The 20,386-nt window shown below is 40.7% G+C and overlaps 1 protein-coding gene across 7 annotated transcripts in view; it reads right to left on the bottom strand.

The window, feature by feature from the left end:
* LOC125447520 (protein Wiz-like) overlaps positions 1-7,924 on the bottom strand; it is a 174,048-nt gene extending 166,124 nt beyond the window's left edge. For all 7 annotated transcript variants that reach the window (XM_048521968.2, XM_059639878.1, XM_048521967.2 and 4 more), the window contains exons 1-2: positions 7,732-7,924; positions 6,589-6,658 (exon numbers count right to left, since the gene is read on the bottom strand). The gene's annotated coding sequence lies outside the window, so the exon portion shown is untranslated. The remainder of the gene's footprint in view (positions 1-6,588; positions 6,659-7,731) is intronic.
* Positions 7,925-20,386: the final 12,462 nt, after the last annotated feature.

The following is a 20,386-nucleotide window of genomic DNA, read 5'->3' on the forward strand; positions in this document are numbered from 1 at the left end:
TATAACTTAGTGGAAATGCCACTGAGTTAATAATCCAGAATCAAGATTAGTGCGTGGGGATTGAAAGCCCCACGGCAGCTGATGGTGCTCAAATCCAGTTAACAGTTCTGAAATTGCAAGCTTATTTCAGTTACCATGCAACTATCATTGTTTGATGCAAAAACTCATCTGGTTCACTACTGGCCCACAGGGAAGAAAATCTGCTGTCCAAGGTCCTGCAGACAAGGAATGAGACTGATGGACAGGAGGTAAGAGAAAAACGAGGGTGGGAGCAGGCAATGGTGTAGTAGTCTGGTCCAATGACCTTCGTTAATGCTCTGGGGACAAAAGTTCAAATCCTGCCAAAGCAGCTGGTGGAATATATTTTCAAATGAATAAACCTGGAATTGAAAGATATCATGAATGGTCACTGAAAACCCATGTGCTTTCCTAAAGTGCTTTAGAAAAGGCATATCTAATGTGAGAGTCCAGATCCACTGCAGTGTGGTTGATTCATTAACTGCCCCTTGAAATAACCGAACAAGTTACTCAGTCAAAGGTTAATTAGGGATAAGCATCAACCTTTGGCTTTGTCAGCAACAATCAAATCCCGATACAAAATAAATTTTAAAGAAGCATGCACTTCTTTCTTTGCAAGCTCAAAAAGAAGAATGGTCAAGGGTTTTCCATCTGATGTACTTAAAGTCAACAGAAGGAGCTAGCCAAAAGTATAAATGCAACACTCTTACTGTAGTTTTATAAATTAATTAGCACTTACCTGCCTTCAGCTCCACTGGAACCAACCCACAAAGGAACACCATGCATCATTAAACCCGACATTTTTATGACTTTGTCTAATTAACCTTTAGCACTTCCTGTAAATACAGCACAGTATGAAAACTGGTGAGATATGATTTACATGCCAAATGCTGAACTGACCATAAGTCATTCCTGTCTTAAGTCACCTTCTATATAAATCATGGCCAACGGGTACTTCCAATGTTCTCTTCATTCCACTGACACCCTTGCTCAAATCTAAGCCAATTAACAATTACACATCACTCAGTACAGAGCAGGAAGAGAGATATATTCATCTTCAGAGGCCTGTTTCACATTGGCAATAGCATTATCTTAAAATTCTAGCAAGATGTGAAGGCCATTTGCTTGAAATTTGAAGAAGATCTAAGAGAGGACTAAAGGCATGCTCCCTTTATAGGAAGACATCTCTGCCTAGCATTAGCACTGTCATATTGATAAAAATGGGAAGGGAGCAGAGTGGTCCCTGAATCCATGTGGACCAATTGTGAAGAAATTATGGACCTTTGGTTCTGTAACTTAACATAAAAATTCAGAGAATGCTACCAGAATTGAGAGTAAATCAGTAAAGACTAAGATCTCCTTGCTCTAAGAAAATGGCCAAAAGCTGATCCAACAGTTGATATAGGATAGACATAGGCAAAATACTTACCGAATTACAGGTCACCAACAAATTTAATAAACATTTCAGGAGAAACTAACTTTCCTCAGAGATTGATTAGAATGTGAAAATTTCTACCACATAGCCTGGTTGAGATGCTGAACATAAATTTATTTAAAGGGAAGTTGGTAACAATGAGGGAGAAAGAAATAGGTTATATTGATAGAGATGGTTGAAGCAAGGTGTGAAAGTCAAGTATCCAGCATAAACACTGACATAGACCAGATGGGCTTCAGCCTATCTCTTACATAAATGTTATGAGATTCCAGGAGTGACTCTGACCTTAATAAACACTGTCAGCACAACTGCACACCTCCTTTAAGTGAACAGTCCCTGCTCCTATCATTTAGATTGGTGGCAAGCAGCTATAATAGTTACAGATCAACAATGAAGGACAACGTCAACAACGAGGTGAGTTAAGCAGACCCTTCCTGCACATTTTCTGGAAAAAGAAACTAAAATTACAATGTGACTTGCAGTTTGGAGTTTACATTCCAACACATCCATATAAAATCCTGATGAACCCTCTAGAGCAGTGTGTCTTACAGTCCAATCAACACAGTAATTTTGGGGATGGCCTGATTTTTATCCCATGGTCCTCAGCTCTAATTTTATCTACACTGAATGACTATGGATTTTCTTTAGGAAAAGGAATAAAGTGAACAGCCAATGTTGTTTCCCAAGTAGGAGGAGTATAACCTGATTGGTATAGGAACTACCAAATCACAATGTCAACTTAACCTCACTGCTCAGTGCCTCCCTGCCAGTCAACTAAAGTGGATTAAAGCATTTTCACTACACTCATGCTTCCTACTTCCATCCCATTTTATTATGAGCAGGTTAATGTTCATGAGCTTCACTGATGCATTCTCGGCTGTGATCCCTTCATACCATTGATTTTGAATGTTTATGGCATATCTCTTCTATCTTAGAATTACTTTGGGGCAATTTTGTCAGGAAAAAGTTGTGATTGAACAAGTATAATCAAGAGTTGAATGATCTCACAGCCAAATATTAGGCAGAAGTCCAAAATTAGAGCATTTCTACTGTAGCCATTTTCATACAATTCACTGTAAAAAAAGTGAATTGTTGCTCTGAAGTTCAGAACTTGACTTTGCTGCAAAGAGAAATTCTATCAAAGCTTTGCACTCATCGGAACAAATGTAAGGATGCGAGATTTCAGATAGTCTCAACAATTTACAATAAGTTACATTGGAAATATAAATTGTGACTGCTTGAAATTTGGCATTCTTGTGTTTGTCCTGACAAACAGAAGTAGAAAGCCCAGGTGACATGTTTACATTTTCAACAATACAAAATAAACAAATCTTGACTTATGGTCCTACTTTCAGCAAACAGGGGAAAAGGAAAAGGAAATCTGACCTGTTGCTTTGATGTTTATGAGAGGCAAGGTTTTATTGGTGACTGGCACATAGGATGTCGAGATGTGACCTCACTGAGGTTGAAAAATCAAGAGGAGTAGAAATAGGGTTAACGTTAGAACATAGAACAGTACAGCACAGAACAGGCCCTTCAGCCCACGATGTTGTGCCGACCATTGATCCTTATAGGTGTGTTTTCCCTAGGATAGGGGATTTTAAGACTAGTGGGCATATTTTTAAAGTTGAGGGGAGAAAGATTTAAAAAAGACATGAGGAGAAAATTTTTTTTTTTTTTTACATAGAAAATGATCCGTGCGTGAAATGAGGTTCCAGAAAAAGCAGCGAATGTGGGCACAATTACAACGTTTAAAAGGCACTTAGACAAGTACACAAACAGCAAAGGTTTCGGAGGGACATGGGATTATGTTCTGCATGGACTGGTTGGATCGAAAGGTCTGTTTCCATGCTGTATGACTTTATGACTCTTTCAAACAGCTCAAGGTGAAGCATCAGCAGATGTCGAGACTGCCTTCTTCTGGAAGACTTGTGAAATGGTCAGGTAGTAAACTGCATTTACGAATTTCTTCCCTAAAGCCTCAATATCTTTCCTATTCTATGGGATCCAGTACTGCACACAGTACTCTAACTGATGCTTTATGTTCTATTTTTCTTTAATTATGCTGGGTTCTGCTTCATGGCAATAGGTCTGGTCCACTACGTCGTAGCCAAACCTCATCCTACTGTTAGCTAACAACAACTCACTCAAGCTGTTCATGTTACAGTACAGCAGACTAATCGTTTGAGACCACCTATTTCCAAATCCGGAACGTCACTCAAATCTGCCATTATCTCAGCTTACCAACGCCAAACTCTTCTTACATGCCTTTGTTGACTTTAGACTAATCCCAAGCACTTCTGCCGGCCTCCTACGTTCTACTACCTGCAAGCTGGCGTTCCTCCAAAACTCCGCATTCTAACTTATACCATGTATAATTCACCCATCAGCCCTTTGCTCCCTGACCTACACTGCCTCCAAGTCCAGTCATGCCTGAAAATTTATCACCCTTGCTTTAGAATCGCTCCATGGCTTAGGCCCTCACTAGCCCTTGTGACCTCCTCCATCCCACTCTAGCCCACTGTGATACCTGCGCTCCTCTGATTTGGCCTTGAGAATCCTTAATTTCAGCCATTCTACCATTTGGGGCTGTGCCTTGCGTGGTCAAGGCCCCAAACTCCAGTACTACCACATAAACATATACAACCCATTTTCTTTAATACATATTACTTTGATCAAGCATTTCTTTACCTGCCTTAAAATCTTCATTTGTACACAAGATCCTGAGGAGTCTTGACGAAGTGCCAATGGAATATTGGCGGGAGAATATAGATACAGAAGCAACTGTTTCAAAGTCTCTTCTCCTGCCTAAGCAATCCCTTGAGACTTAAGATGACTTTCTTCCACTGAGCTGTGGGTCTTGAGGTCACTCAACAATGCAATGCTGGCTGTGCCCACCCTGCCAAAGGTGGGGGCACCAGTCTTTCAAGGGATCACCCAATTAAAACAGGTGAACACTTTGTTCATGTGGAAGCAGAGTCCTTGGATTTCTTTTTGTGGCATTTCTTCATAAACAAATAAAAGGGTTAATGGAGGTAGGCAGAAATGTGGAGTAATCAGATCAATCAAGATCTTGTTGAATGGCAGAGCAGCTGGAGGGGCCAAGTGGCCTATTTCACTCCTAATTCATATGTTTGCTTGCCTTTCACAGTCAAATTTTGTCTAATATTGGTAACACAAAGCTCCTTTGAACATTTTAATATTATCATTTTATGTTAAGGACAGTGTCTTTGCAACAATCTGTGTTTAAACAGGTCCCTCCTTTCCCTTCACACATTGACAGTGCAATATAATGCACCATAAGGAATAACGTTCTAAAAGAGTGAGTTAGAGAAACCCATTTAAAAGATGCATTTGTCACATTTCTGACATACAGTAATAACGAAATGTATCCATTGATTCAAATGTGAGAATGCTTACAACCTGCCACTCACCTCAGCAATCAGACTGAAGAGAGAGGACTGACAGGAATTTCTGCATGCTGCTCTGTAACCTGAAATTTGCAGCAACCAGCCAATCTGCCCACCTCCCTCACCAAACAGCAATTAAACACTGAGTGACCTCCAATGGTGTAAAATGAACAGCGGTAGGCTTCTGGGGTCTTAAAGGAGGACATTCATACTTCAATAGCAGAATTTATTGTGCATTACATGATACACCAATTCTAGACTTAAAGAACAGTACTCCCCATGAGCTGTGCCAAGGAAAATATGCTACTGTGCAAAAAAAATTCTAGTTTCAATAAAATACACACTAGACATCATAATTTGGTACAGATGTAAAACAATCTTGTTCGTAAAAGGCCAAAAGTCATTACTGACCTGGGACCCAAAAATTACGACTATTTTCCAATTAAGAACCTTCCCTAAATCTAAACAAGCCAAACTCTGGCAGCATTATGGCTGTTTTCAGCTTTAAGAACATTTAATGTATCACTAGTTAGAAATCTACCTCAGCCAACAAATAATGCATGTCACGTTCTAGCTGAGTTGGGAGACACATCGCCAAGCTTATTCTCTGGCACTCATCTAAACCAAAAAAACAAGAATGCCAAATTTCCAATTATGAAATGTTTTGTAGTAATGGAGAAAAGAGTGCTGATCACATGGAAAAGTCCCCTCTGATTGACCAAGACATCCCATGACAAAAATAGCAGGAACTACAGGCTTTCTATGCTCCCAGATAGTTCAGAAGAAGGGGCAAGCTTGAACATATTCCTACTGTTTGTACAGAATGGGTGCCTGACTATGAATGTATGTTACTTCTAGCAAACAAAAGCGATCTTGGAGTGCAGGTTAATAGTTCCGTGAAAGCGGAGTTGCATGTAGACAGGGTAGCGAATGCAGACAGTGCATCGAGTTCAGGAGCTGGGAAGTCATTTTGCAGCTGTGCTGGACATTGGTTAGGGCACTTTTGGAATATGTGGAACGTGATCAATTCTGGTCTTCCCACTATAGAAAGGATGTTGTGAAGCTTGAAAGAGATCAGAAAAGATTCAGAAAGATGTTACCACGTTGGAGGGTTTGAGTAATTAGGAGAGGCTGAATAGCCTGGGCTGTATTTCCTGGAGTGTTGGAGGCTGAGGGATGACCTTATAGAGGTTTATGAGGTCATGAGGGTCATGGTTAGGGTAAATAGACAAGGTCTTTTCCCCAAGGTAGGGGACACCAAAACTAGGGGGCATAGGTTTAAAGTAAGAGTGGAAAGATTTAAAAGATTAAAACTTTTTCACATAGAGGGTGATGCGCTTATGAAATAAGCTGTCAGGATGTGGAAGAGGCTGGTACGACATTTAAAGGCATCTGGAAGGGTACATGATTAGGAAGAGTTTAGATGGGACTAGATGAAGGTATCTGGCATGGGTGAGTCGGATCAAAGGGTCTGTTTCCACGCTGGATGATTCTATATGTGAAAATTTGAATGATTGTTTGAACCTAGCTTTCTTATGCACACTCAGGACTGTTCAGCAAGTTTTACCAAATTGCAGAACGACCTCTAACAGTAGGCACTCTGTCTTAGGAATTTGCAGGTGAATGCTGTCTTGTGCCGGAATACATTATGTTTGATTCAGTCACCAAATTACTGGTACGCATGGCCTATATACACTGAAATTCATGCATTTTCTATCACTGTACCTGATAGAACAGCCCAGTCTTTGTGGAGCAGCACATCATTCAACTTGTCACGAGCAGCACTGTGGGAGATCTGCCAAAATATAACAGAAATGTCACTTATACACAATATTCTGAAATATAACTTTTTCAGATATTTTAAAAACACCATTCTTCTATGTATCTTATTTAAAACATTCCTACTTCTATAGCTCAACTAGTGTGGAATGGATGATGTGCTGTGCAGTACATCACACCCAAACTCAATTCCATCCTTACTCAGTGCCAACATGGTCACACTTTTCAACACAATGATTATCAGCATGGGAGTAACACCCCCATTCCAGGGCTATCGAGACCAATTCAGCCACTACCTTAAATATGATTCAATATAGACTTAGAATGTAAATTACACCAGCCTATTCATTATCAAACAATGTTATTTTATGAATTATACAGAAACAATGTCTCCCTGCCTCATTTATATATTACAAATGGTCGCTTGCTGAACAGCTCCCGAATGACAACATAGCAGGGAATTAACAATTCGCTTATTGTCCAGGTGTCTTCACCTGGGTTTTTCCCCTTGGAAAAAAAAACAAAAAGCACACCTTCGTGGTATTAATTAGTGGGAGAATTATTTTAACCACCGTGTGACTGATCACATGCAAATATTAAAACGCTTGCAACTTCAGGGTTTTTGCAAGGAGGGGAAGCGAGACAGACAATACAACGATAAGTAAACCTATCTATATATCACAGCCCATTCACGCGCTTGCTTCCAGTCAAGTGCTCGGCTGCGAATCACACCGCCCCTCTTCATTTCCCTCCCCTCCCCCTTTGCACAACCACAGATCACAATAGGCACCATGCCCTTGGAAAGCACAATAACACCACTCACGGGTTGGGTGGGGAGCCTTCTCCTTGTAGGACCACTTTTGCAGCAGTCGTGTGCCAAGCTTGCACCCTGTGCAGCAACTGCAATTAGCAAACCCCAATAATTCTTAGTATTAATTTCAATGCAGTTGAAAGTTAACCCACAGCCAAGAAATGCAAGAGCTGTGTTACTGTGCAATGCAAAAAAAAACACTTCAATGCACTTTTGCATTCAAGACAATCACATCCCACTTTTGTTATTTTTTTGCAAAAAGGGGATGAGCTACATACAGGGCTTTGGAGGAAGGATGGATTATTGTTTTGGTTTTGCACCTGATCTCCCTCAGGCAGCACTCTCTCCCTCCTTGCTGGGGTGCCTGTGCTCAATGCTTGCTGCCTGGAAGTGCAGCCCCCCTGCTGCAATCCTGCTCAGTCCATAGCAATCCCAGCCAAGAAGCATCCATTACTGCCTGGGAATGCCAGGCTCAGCCCCAACGCGCCGGGCGGACATCCCGCCCGCTGCCGCCTCTCATTGGTTCTGAGTGTTGCTTGTCAGGGATAGAGGCCCGCCTCCCCGTCTTGTCCATTGGCCAGAGGGCCTCCACCCCCAAGCCCCCGCTGTCACTCGGCCGGCGCCGTGTTTCCGTTGGGTCTTAGCGGAGCCCACTCACTTGAACTCCCCGCCTCTCCCACCTCCTGCAAGCAACTGACAGAGCGGCGAGGGCTCCCTTAATCGAACGGTACCGCGTTGGGGTTTTGCCACATGACCTGCATAGTTTGCACAGAGTTGAAGGCCAAATACTTTAAACCACCGCCCTCCCCAAAGTGCCCAGTTCTCATTCTTCATGTTGGGCTGTTCGGCCAATTGGAGACGTACGGTGCGCTGCCAAAATACCTCATCCATCTCCCTGCCACATTCCACCAACCTTCTTCCCAAAGTACCTGGACTGAGTCTCATTCTTCCTGAGATAGTAGGAACTGCAGATGCTACAGAATCTGAGATAACAAGGTGTGTTGGGTCTAGGCCCGAAACATCAGCTTTCCTGCTCCTATGATGCTGCTGGCCTGCTGTGTTCATCCAGCTCTACACCTCGTTATCTCTGGTCCTTCCTGTTGGACTGTTCGGTCAAGAGGAAGCATCCCAACATCCACATTCCAGTCCAGCTAAAACAAAGACTTCCCTTTATATAATGTCTTTGGCGCCCTTGCAGGATCTCAAATCCAAAAGGAATGGATAGTCACCACTTGCAGACGGAAGATTGCACCCATGACCTCAGGATGACCCGAATCACTTTACATAAGACCAGAAGAAACAGCAACGAGTAGCACCATTTTGTCCATTGAGCCTGCTCTCCATTCAATAAGGTCACAGCTATTCTGATTGTGGCCTTAAGTCTACTTTTCTGCCTATTATCCAGAATCATCTTCTTCCTTTTCAATCAGAAATCTGGCTGCAATATATTCAGTGGCCCATTCTCCACAGCTCTTTGAGAAATGGAATTCTAAATGCTATCAACCCTCTCCGAATAAATTCCTCCTCATCCCCATTTAAACAGAGATCATTTTAAAACTGCACCTCAGATCTAGATTCATAGGAGCAGGTATAAGCCATTCAGCACCTACAGCCTGCCCTGGCATTCAATAAGTTCATGGCTGATCTGTGGCCTAACTCCACATGCCTGCCCATATCCCTTGATGCCCTTGCTTAATAAAGATGTGTCTATTTCAGATTTAAATTTAACAATTGAATTAGCATCAACCACCATTTGTGAAACAGAGTTCTGAATCTCACTGCTCTTCGTGTGTAGAAGTGCTTTCTATCATCTCTCCTGAATGACCTGGCTCTAATTCTTAGATTGTCCCCTAGTTCTATTACCCCGTGGTAATACTTTATCTTTATTTGACTTGTCTTTCCCTGTTAATATCCTGAAGATCTCAATTAGATCACCCCTTAAACTTCTAAATGCTGGAGAATAGAGCCCAATTTGTCTAATCTTCCCTCGCAACCTTACCCATGAAGTCCAGGCGTCATTCCTTATACACTGACCTCCCTCCAGGACCAAAACATCTTTCCTAAGGTGTGGTGCCCAGATCTGCCTACAGTACTATAAATGGGATTTAACTAGGGTTCTGTATGCCTGCAGAATAACGTCTGCGTCCCTATACACCAGCCCTTTAGAAATGAAGACTGTCATTCCATTAGCCTTCTTGAGTAATATCTGTCCCACTTCATGGCATTTTAAAGAGCTATGCACCTGTATCCCAAGCTTGTTGGACATCCACTATATTTAACTTTGTGCCTTTTAAAAAAATGCCTGATCTGCACTTTTATGATGCAAAACAAATAACCTCACACTTGCTTATCTTAAAATCCAACTGCTACAGCTTTGCCCATCATGTAATCTATCAATATCCTGTTGTAATTTTATGTTGTCATCAACACTGTTTACAATACTACCAATTTTGTGTCATTAGCAAATTTGGATATTTGACTTTTTATGACATTTTCCAACATGTTAAGGAAAATTGTAAATAATCAAGGTCCCAGTGCAGATCCCTCCAGGATTCCCAAAATGGAAAACATCCCAGGCATCCAGATTCTTGAAACACGTTGCTATGAAACAATGGATGCTAATCCATTGCTGATCCAAATTTGCTAATGACACAAAATTGGTAGTATTGTAAACAGTGTTGATGACAACATAAAATTACAACAGGATATTGATAGATTACATGATGGGCAAAGCTGTAGCAGTTGGATTTAAACAATGGATGCATTAGTTATCATCTTCCAAAATGTTATAGATTCTGGAATGCTTCCTACATGTTGCAAGCTCGCAAATATGACTTTACCATTTATGAAGTGATGGAGAAGGAAAACTGGGAGTTCGGGCCTGTTAGCCATAAACCTGGGAAGCAAGGAAAATGCTAGAATGCAATATAAAGGATGTGATCTTTTGTTTTAAATCGATGTGTTTATGCACATTTTCAGTACAAATGTGACTTGAATGCAGACCTACTGGCCCAGAGGTCAGGACACTACCAACGTGCCCAAACTCATTTTGTAAGGATCTATCAGCTATTCAACTATTAAGAACAGATACTACACATATGATAATTATGCACTTGCACAATAATGATCTAATTGAGCATGAGATGGATTTGTGACTGGAAAATCACATTTGGCAAACCCGTTAGGAGATTTTTTTGAAAATATTATGAACAGAATCAATGACGAGGAGTCACTGGACAAGACAGACTTATACAGGAGGATAGTTAGCAAGATTATAACACAAAGAATAGGAGGTGATGTATTGGTATGAGGGAGGATTGACTAACAGGTGGAAAACAGCAACAAATGGGGCGTTCTCATATAGGCAGACTATGACTAACTGAGTATCGCAAGGATCAGTACTTGGCCCCCAGCTGATTTGGAGGTGTGGACCAAAAGCTGATGGAGAACATGTTGTGAGGAAGGTGGAAGTCATTTCTGGAAAATTTGGACAGACTTAGTGAGTGGGCAAAAACATAGAAGATGGAATATGTGGAAAAGTGTGAGGTTATTCATGTGGAACAGATGTGCAGAATATTTCTTAAATAATGAAAAGTTGGAGAGTGTAGATATACAAAGGGACCTGGGTATTCTTATCAGAAGTCACTGAAGGCTAACATGTAGGTGCAGCCAGGTATTAGGAAAATTAATCACGAGAAACATTGAGTATTGGAGTAGCAAGGCATTACTTCAATTGTCCAGGAGCTTGGTTAGAGTGTGCTTGGAGTACTGTGCGGTTTTGGTCTCCATATCTTAGTAAAGATATCATGGACAGAGAGGGAGTCCAATGAGTCCATCAAGTTGCTTAAAGGGATAGACAATGTGGATGCAAATAAGATATTTCCCCTAGTCAGGGAGTCTTGAAGCCAGGGACATAATTTCAAATTAAGGGGGAAGATACTTAGGATTGAGATGAGGAGAATTTCTTATATTCAAAGGGTTGTGAGTCTTTGCAAATTCCTATTCCAGACAGCTATGGAGGTTCAGTCCTTGAGTATTTCTAACATAGGGGTTTCTTAAAATCAATGTTGTAAATGAACATGGGAATACTAAAGGAAAAAGGAAGAGAAATGGTGATCAGCCATGATCGTTTTGAATGGTGTCACGACCAAATCCTGTGTGATATTCCCTAATGTATTACAGTTCCAGATAGGTCACCCCAAAGTATTAAGTTTCTGGGTAAGGAGGGGGTGGACTGCATTCCCTTCTTTATGCATCACCAACCACATCACCTCCCCTACCCTAACCCCAACCCCAGCCCCAGTTATTTGCAATGTAGTTAAATGAAAAAAGATCCTTTTCCTTATGGCTGCCTTTTTCCCAAATGCAGTGATTTTCAGTTTTAAAAGGAATGAATTTAACTAGGCTTTTCTTGAATGAACAAAGAAGTGTTTGTTGTTTATTAAACGTGGGAAGAAGTAGTAATGTAACACACATACACACAGATTTGAAATAAGAAACATATCTCAAATGATTAAAGTCAATAAAAACACTTGCACAGTTCAGTCTCTGAATTATTCACAAAGAGTGTAAGGATGAATGTTGCAGTCATTGCATTGCAAGTTACTGGTAACATTGACATTGGTAGGTGAACTGTTCGCTCTGTCATCCTGAGTTGAGATTCCGCAGTTTCAATGCCATTCTACTGTGATCAAATTCCAGAGAGAGAGAGTCATTTGTTATCTGTTCCTTTTTTTAAACTGGTTTACAACACTCAAAGTCAGAGAAGATCTTTACCTGCAACACAGGGGTGAACTAATCTTAAATGTTTCAAAGAGATCACCTCACATCCTTCTAAATTCCTAATAAGTATACGGCCAATATTCTGAACATTTCCCGATAAAACAAAGTCATCATCCCAGGAATCAAACCAGTAGACCTTCTCTGAACAACTTCCAGTGCCAGTATGCTCCTCCCTTTTTATGGTGAAACTTGTAAGAAAATAGTACAATTCCTTGAAGGATGATTCCCTTGGCTGGAAAATCAGTATCCAGTGGTCACAGCGTTACCTTAAGCACTGAGTTAAGGGGAAATTTCTTACTCAGAATGATGGTGGCAATGGGGTTAGGGTGTGAGGGACAGGTGGATGAAGTGAACTCTGTGGGCGTAGTGCTTTCCGATCCTATCATGGGAACTGGTGGAATACGTTTGGAATATAAAGCTAGTTGCAATGGTGGAGGCAATGAAAACCATCATCAATTGTTGTAAAAAACCGATATGATTCACTAATATCTTTACCCGGTCTAACCAATAAGTAATTCCAGACCCACAGCAGTGTCGTTCATTCTTAAAATGCCCTTTGAAATGGCCTAATAACTTATTCAATTCAAGAGCAATTAGGAATGCTACCTAATGCACCTTAAGATTTCAGAGTTTGATCAAGCTAAGCATAAATCCCCTAGAATTTAGAACTATAGGGGGATGCTTTATTGAAACATTATAAAATGCTCCACGGTCTCAATAGGGTAGATACTGGGAGAATGTTTCCTGGCTGGTAGGTCTAGAATTAGGGGACACAGTCTCAGAATAAGGGGTTAGCCATTTAAAACATAGATGAGGAGTATGCTTTTCATTCAAATGCCTATGGATCATTGGATTTTGCTACTCCAGAGGAATATGGATTCTCAGTCACTAATGCTGGCTTTGTCAGGAATGCCCACATCCCATGAAAAACAGAGAAAAAAGTCCTGTATCCCAGAGGGATGTAGATGGTAGTTAGGAGTATATTTGAAATTGAAATCAATAGACTTTTAGAAACTAAAGAACGGAAGAATGGGGTACAAGATCAGCCATGATCCTATTGAATGACAAAGCATCTTGAAGTGCCAAATGGTCCACTCCTGCTCTGAGATTCTTACAAAACATTGTGGTCAATTTGCTCATGACAAGCTCCCACAAATAGCAAAGTGATGATGGCCAGCGTTATAATGGACAATATGTACAATATTTACAGCTGCACCCTGTCATGTACTATTGTGTTGGGACAATAGTAAATTATTGATGATTGTATCAACTCAAATGCTATTGTGGGATATGGAATGTACTGTGTGGAACTTTGGTGTAGGCAGGTTCAAGGGAGGCATTCAAGAGAGCATTCAATCGTTATTTAAATAAAAATAATGTGCAAGGGTTTGGGGGAAGAAAAATGGATTGCTACTAAGTAATGATGCTTATTTAATGAGGTGGTTCAGGCATGGTGGGCTGAATGGACTGAGAATGAAGACTTTAGTCCATTGGAATCCTACACATTGGGAATGTAAAAGTTTTGTCTATTGGTATTCTATACATTGAGAGTGAAATAGATTGATTCACCGGAATTTTATACACTAGGAATATAAAGGGTTTGTTCATTGGCATTCTATGTATTGGGAATGTAAAGTGTTCATCGATTGGAATTCTATACATTGAGAGCAAAAGGATTTAATTAATTAGAGTTCTATACAGTGGGAACATAAAGGATTGGTCCACTGGAATTTTGTAGACCAAGAGTGGAAGAGTTTAGTCCATTGGAAATCTACACATTGAAAATGTAAAGAGTTTGTTGATTGGTATTCTACACATTGAGAATGAAAGTGTTTGATCAGATTACCTACAGTGTGGAAACAGGCCCTTCAGCCCAACAAGTCCACACTGCCCTTGAAGCATCCCACCCAAACCCATCCCCCTATAACCCAGACAACCCCCTGAACACTATGGGCAATTTAGCATGGCCAATGCATCTAGCCTGCACATCTTTGGACTGTGGGAGGAAGCTGCAGCAAACCCACACAGACATGGGGAGAATATGCAATCTCCACACAGACAGTCACCTGAGACTGGAATTAAACCTGGGTCCCTGATGCTCTGAGGTTGCAATGTTAACCACTGAGCCATGATGTCACCTAGAATTCACTAGAATTCAATACATTGGGAGTAAATGAGAAAAAGTTGGTTTATTGGAATTTCGCACAATCGGAACTAATGGAAAAGAGTTAGTCTGTCTTATGAATTTGAATTTGATTTACTGTTTTTACATGTACCAAGATGCAGTGAAAAGTATTGACTTGTGTGCTATACAGGTAGCTTGTTCTATATAAAGTGCATGAGGGAAGCCGAACCAGAGCGCAGAATATAGTAAATAAAAACCAAAAGAGCTGTAAATCAGGAGCAAAAACAAAGTTGCTGGAAAAACTCAGCAGATCTGGCAGCATTTGTGAAGCAAGAAACAAAGTTAATGTTTTGGGTCCGGTGACCCTTCCTCAGAACAGTTCTGAGGAAGGGTCACCAGACCTAAAATGTTAACTCTGTTTTTTCCTTCACAGATGCTGCCAGACCTGCTGAGTTTTTCCAGCAACTTTGTTTTTGTGTGCAGGATATAGAGTTACAAACACAGAGAAGGTGCAGACAGAGAGATTGTCATTAACAACTGAAACGTCTGTTCAAACATTTGATAACAGTGGGGAAGAAGCCAATCTTGAATCTGTTCACATGCGTGTTCAAACTTTTATATTTTCTGCTCAATGGAAAAAGGTGGAAGAGTGTATAACTAGGGCAGGAGGGGTCTATGATTGTGATGGTTGTTTTCCCGAGGCAGCAGGAAGTATAGATGTAGTCAATAGGTGGAAGACTGGTTTGCTTGATGGACTGGGCTGTGCCCATGAATATCTTGTGGTCTTGGGAAGCGGAGTTTCTGTACCAAACTGCGATGCATCTAGATGGGATGCTTTCAATGGTGCATCTATAAAGTCTGGTAAGAGTCTTTGTGGAAATGCTGACTTTTCTCAGCCTTCTGAAGAAGTAGAGACGTTGTTGTGTTTTCTTGTCTGTTGCATTAACATGAGTGGACCAGGACAGATTGTCAGTGATCATCACTGCAGTCGACCATCTCCACATCAGTGTGTGTGTATGTGTGTGTGTTTGTCTGTCTAGTAGGGGGGCTAGGTTTCTGAAAAGAGATTTCAGGGAGCAAAGAGGAAGATTGAAAAGCACGACTTCCAAACCACATGATGACCTATATCTACAGGTCTCCTCCTCATGTCTTTAGAGCGATGCGATTTTATGAATATAATTTGTACCTAATTGCTATTCATCAATAAACTACACCTTGTCAACATAAGACCTCACATGTTAAAAATCAATCGTGGTTGTTCTTCTCCCATTGTAAACCGAAAGGACCCTAAGATCCAGTCAATGGAAAGAGGATTAGTGTCAGCATCCTATTCACTATTACTGCAGAAGACTTTGTGGAAAGAAAGTCTGGGATAAACCAGAATCATTTAGTAATGAGAATCTATGACAAGCCCAATGCCAAAAATAGAGATACATAACCGGGAAATGTGTGGAGACATGCTCCAGAAGCTCAATATAGATGAACTTGAACAAGCCCAATGACACCTCTTGCAAACATAAAATGGTACTGCAACTGTTTCCAGTCACATAGCTTGATATCTGTAACATTTCAAACCATGTTCAAACAACAACTGAAGTTAGATTGTTCAAATCAAACTTTTTGTGCAAACAACTTGGGATTCCACTTTTTTATTCGTGCTTTTAATTTTTTTTTTCCCATTCTGAAATTGTTGGCACCAGTCCTGAGGTACAAAAGAGGTAATTTTTACTTAACCTATGTGGCAGGAAACAACCCTGTTTTGATCAGTGTATTTCTATTGACTAGGTGCAGAGCAAGAAGAACTGGGAAATTACCCATACATTTCAAGGGGCTTCAAAGTGCTTCATGGAGTAGGCTAGAGAAGGGAATGTTAGCAAACTGCAATAGGTCTGCTCATATCCTGATAGATTGAGTTAGCAATGAGATCTGACTAACTCAGGCTGTACCTGCTACTAGGCAATTGGAAAAGGGGAGCTTTCTAAAATGTTCAAATAGTTACAACATAAAAGGAAGCCATTGTGTTTATGGGTATGGGCACCATGAGCTAGATCAACATTTATTGCCCATTGCTAATTACCTTGGAACTGAGTTGCTTATGGTGTTATTTCAGAGAGTCAGTAGAATCAACATGTAGCCTAGCAGATTTCCTTCTCTAAAGGGATATGAGTGAACCAGATGTGTTTTTACAACAATGATTACCATTAGACTAGCTTTAATTCCAGATTTTTAGTAATTTAAATAATCCACACAGTGAGATTTGAACCTGCATTCCCAGAGTGTAAATCTGGGTTTTAGGTGACAAATCCAGTGCTACACCATTGCCTCCCCTTAGCCCAGCATTTCATGTTTCAGTTTTATGTGAAAGAAGCTTGGCTAATTCCATTGCCTTGCCATTTGACCCCACAAATCTGCTAAAATAATTAGATTCCTCTTGAAATTCATGTTCGCATCTGCCTCTACCACACTCAGAAGCAGTGTATTCCTAATCCCAACTGCTTGCAGTGTAAAAACCTCTTCATTTTTCTGCCTTTATGTTTTATGTGATGGTTTATTGTTTTTTGTTGTAAGCTGGCACCAGAGAGTGGCAACACTATACAACACGTTTCACTGCATTTGTAAGAAGATACACATGACAATAAATAAATCAAATAAAAAGAATTTTCCTCACACTTTCTGTAGTTCTTATGTCAATCACTTAAAATTGGTGTCCTCTGGTTTTTGAACCTTCCATCAAAGGGAGCAGTAATAAACAATAAAAAACAATTTCAGTAATAAACAATAAAATAAAACAGGTCAACAATCCCTCCTCAGACTGAAAAGTAATTGTAACATGCATCTCCATGGTTTGTGTGTGCAAGTGTGCTTGTGCAAGTATGTGTCTGTGTCTGAAGTACAGAAAATAGGACTGGGAGTAAGCCATTCAGTCCCTGTTGAAGGAGCAGCCTTTCAGATGAGAGGTTATCCCAAGGCCCTTTGAGTCAAGTAACTTAGATGAAAAAGATCCTGTGGCATTGTTTTGAAGGTGAAGCAGTGAATGTCCAGGTCAATGTTTGACCACTAATATGATCAAAAACAGCCATCTTGCCATTACCATAGAACTTTTTGTGGGATCTTACTGTGCACACTTTGGCTGTCAAATTCCTTCCTAACAACATCAACTGTATTTCAAGAAGTAGTTAATCAGCTGTGAAACTCTATGAGAAGTCCAGTGGTCATGAACATTGCTATATAAATGGGCCTTCTCTTGAAAACTCACAAGAGTTGAGTAATCTTTATTGACTTTATATATATAAAACAAAACGCTGATTATTTTCAGAAATAATGGGAACTGCAGATGCTGGAGAATCCAAGATAACAAAGTGTGGGGCTGGATGAACATTGCAGGCCAAGCAGCATCTTAGGAGCACAAAAACTGACATTTCGGGCCTAGACCCTTCATCAGAAAAAATTCTGATGAAGGGTCTAGGCCTGAAACGTCAACTTTTGTGCTCTTAAGATGCTGCTTGGCCTGCAGTGTTCATCTAGCCCCACACTTTATTATAGCTGATTATTTTGTTTGCCAGTTGGTAACACAGAGATGCTAAATTAAAGCAAATGCAGTTACAATGCATAAATGCCACGTGATCAACTCTCCACAAATAGGTGATGCCAACGTTGGCAATCCAAGTCCCACCATCCAGATGACCATTGGTTAGTTCATATCGCTGACCATACCAAACTAAATTGGAACAGGAGGCATTAAACTGCAGTACTTTTAAAGCCCCACTAGTGGTGCTGGTTAGCAGCTTTTCCTGATGCCAATACGAAGTGTGTAGGGACAGACAGCTAGTGCCTGCGTATTGAATGGGAATCGGAGTAGGATTCCTGATGGAATGGGCACAACCACTCATATGAGGAATGCGTAGGAGGAGTAAGAATGGGACTACATCATTCAGGAAAGAAATTCCCAGGACAGGAATATTAAAATTTATAAATATGCCTTTAGCCATTCGCAAACACCTGTTGAAACAGTGCAAAAGTCTGAGTAAAATATATTTTGCTGTTTCATTTGTTAACGTAATGTCCAATTTCTAATACAGAATGCAAGTGATTCGGTTTAAAGAGCTGATAGCTTTTCTGGTTAATAGACATGTTTGCAAATGTGATAGCATACCCTCTATCAAAGGGCAGATATCCCTCGCACTTTCCTACACCAAATGTTAGGGAGGCAGTTGTCTGCTCAGTAATAGGGAGCCTCACCCACATTATCTCACCGAACATTTGTAAACAAATATTTGCATCTCATCAGCACCTTACAACATCAGGAATATTTGAAAGCAGAATGATAGGTGTGGCTCAGGTAGAAGCATTGTTACCTCAGGATTGTAAAGTTCTTTGTTTACGTTGAATGCACAAACCAAGGGAGAACCCACAGTGGAGCCCTGCACTGTCAGAGATGCTGCTCTTCAGGAGCTACACTAAACTGAAGTGCCACCTGACTGCTTGTGGGGATATGAAAAATCCCACGGCACTACTTTGAAGAGTAGGCCAGTTAAAGTAGGTGTTCTAATATTGCCTCTCAATCACATATGTAAAAAAAATCAGCTGGTCTATCTCACATTACTTTTGCGGGAGAGTTAGTAGGAACTGCCAATGCTGGAGAATCTGAGATAACAAGGTGTAGAGCTGAATGAACACAACAGGCCAAGCAGCATCAGAGGAGCAGGAAACATCAGCTTTCCTGCTCCTCTTATGCTGTTTGGCCTTCTGTGTTCATCCAGCTCTACACCGTGTTATCTCTTACTTTTGTGGGAGCTTGCTGTGATTTAATTGCTCGCTGTGATTCCTAAAGACTATGGTGACACAACAACAACATTGATTACGCTTCAAAAACACTGGCTGCAAGGCACTTGGAAACATCGGGTGACTGTAAACAGGAAAAATGAAAAATCTTTCTGTCTTTTTATTAATTTGATGAGCCACGGTGAAAAGAAGGAAATGGCTAATCTATTCCCAAAATGTGGTGGAGAGTCAGCAGTGCTGTACTTAAACCATATTCCAAGCAATTTAACTGAGATATGGCTGGATTGCAGGGCGACACATTCAAACTCACTCAGGGAAATTGTGAGCACAGCTTTGTATCCTATCATTGTCTCACACTGGTAATGTTACAGGGCAAGTAGTCCAATATGGCAGGCTAATGCTCTGGGGGCATGGATTCCAAAGCCACCTTTGCTTCAGTGGAGTTTAAATTTAATTAATAAGGCTGGAATATAAAGCTAGTTCCAGTTACATTGAGGTGAAAATTATCATCCTTTTGTGTTGTTTGTAAACTCATCTGGTTAACTAATGCCCTTCAGGGAGGAAATCTGCCCTCCTTACCTGGTCTGGCCTACATGTGACTCCAGACCAACATTACTATTCACTCTTAATTGTCTTCTTACTGGCCTTAGCAAGCCCCTCAGTTCAATGTCAATTGGGAACGGTCAACAAATCCTTGCGTTAAAGCCCATATCCTAAAAATGGGAAAGAAAACTTCTACATAGGTATCTGTTCTCAGACTGAGTCTGGTTGGCAATTTACAGGTATTTACCCTTGCAAGAATGATTCAATAAGTTACCAAGCTCTTTATACGTACCGTCTTCGCTTCAATTATAATGTGCTGACAAGAAAGGAACCTGCAATGACAGAGACCTTTTCACATTTGTAAAATGCTGTAAAGCTTTTCACAGCTTTTGAAGTGTTGCCACTGTTAAGGTAAGAAATAAGGGCAGTCAAATCGTACACAGTAAGCTCCCACTAATAACAGAGTTAGTTTTAGTGACGGTGCTTGAGGTTTGTATGTTGATCCAGGACTCCAGGGAGAACTCCCCTATTATTCACGCATGTGGAGAAGGTTTAACAGATTTTTAAATCAGACAGGCAGTTGTGGATTACGGGCAAAAGGCAGGAAAGTAGATTTGAAGATTATCAGATCAACCGTGGGCTCATTGAATGGGGAGCAGACTTGATGGGCTAAATGGTCTAGATTAGATTAGATTAGATTC

Source organism: Stegostoma tigrinum, chromosome 35 (genome assembly GCF_030684315.1).
Source record: "Stegostoma tigrinum isolate sSteTig4 chromosome 35, sSteTig4.hap1, whole genome shotgun sequence".
Classification (NCBI taxonomy): Eukaryota; Metazoa; Chordata; class Chondrichthyes; order Orectolobiformes; family Stegostomatidae; genus Stegostoma; species Stegostoma tigrinum.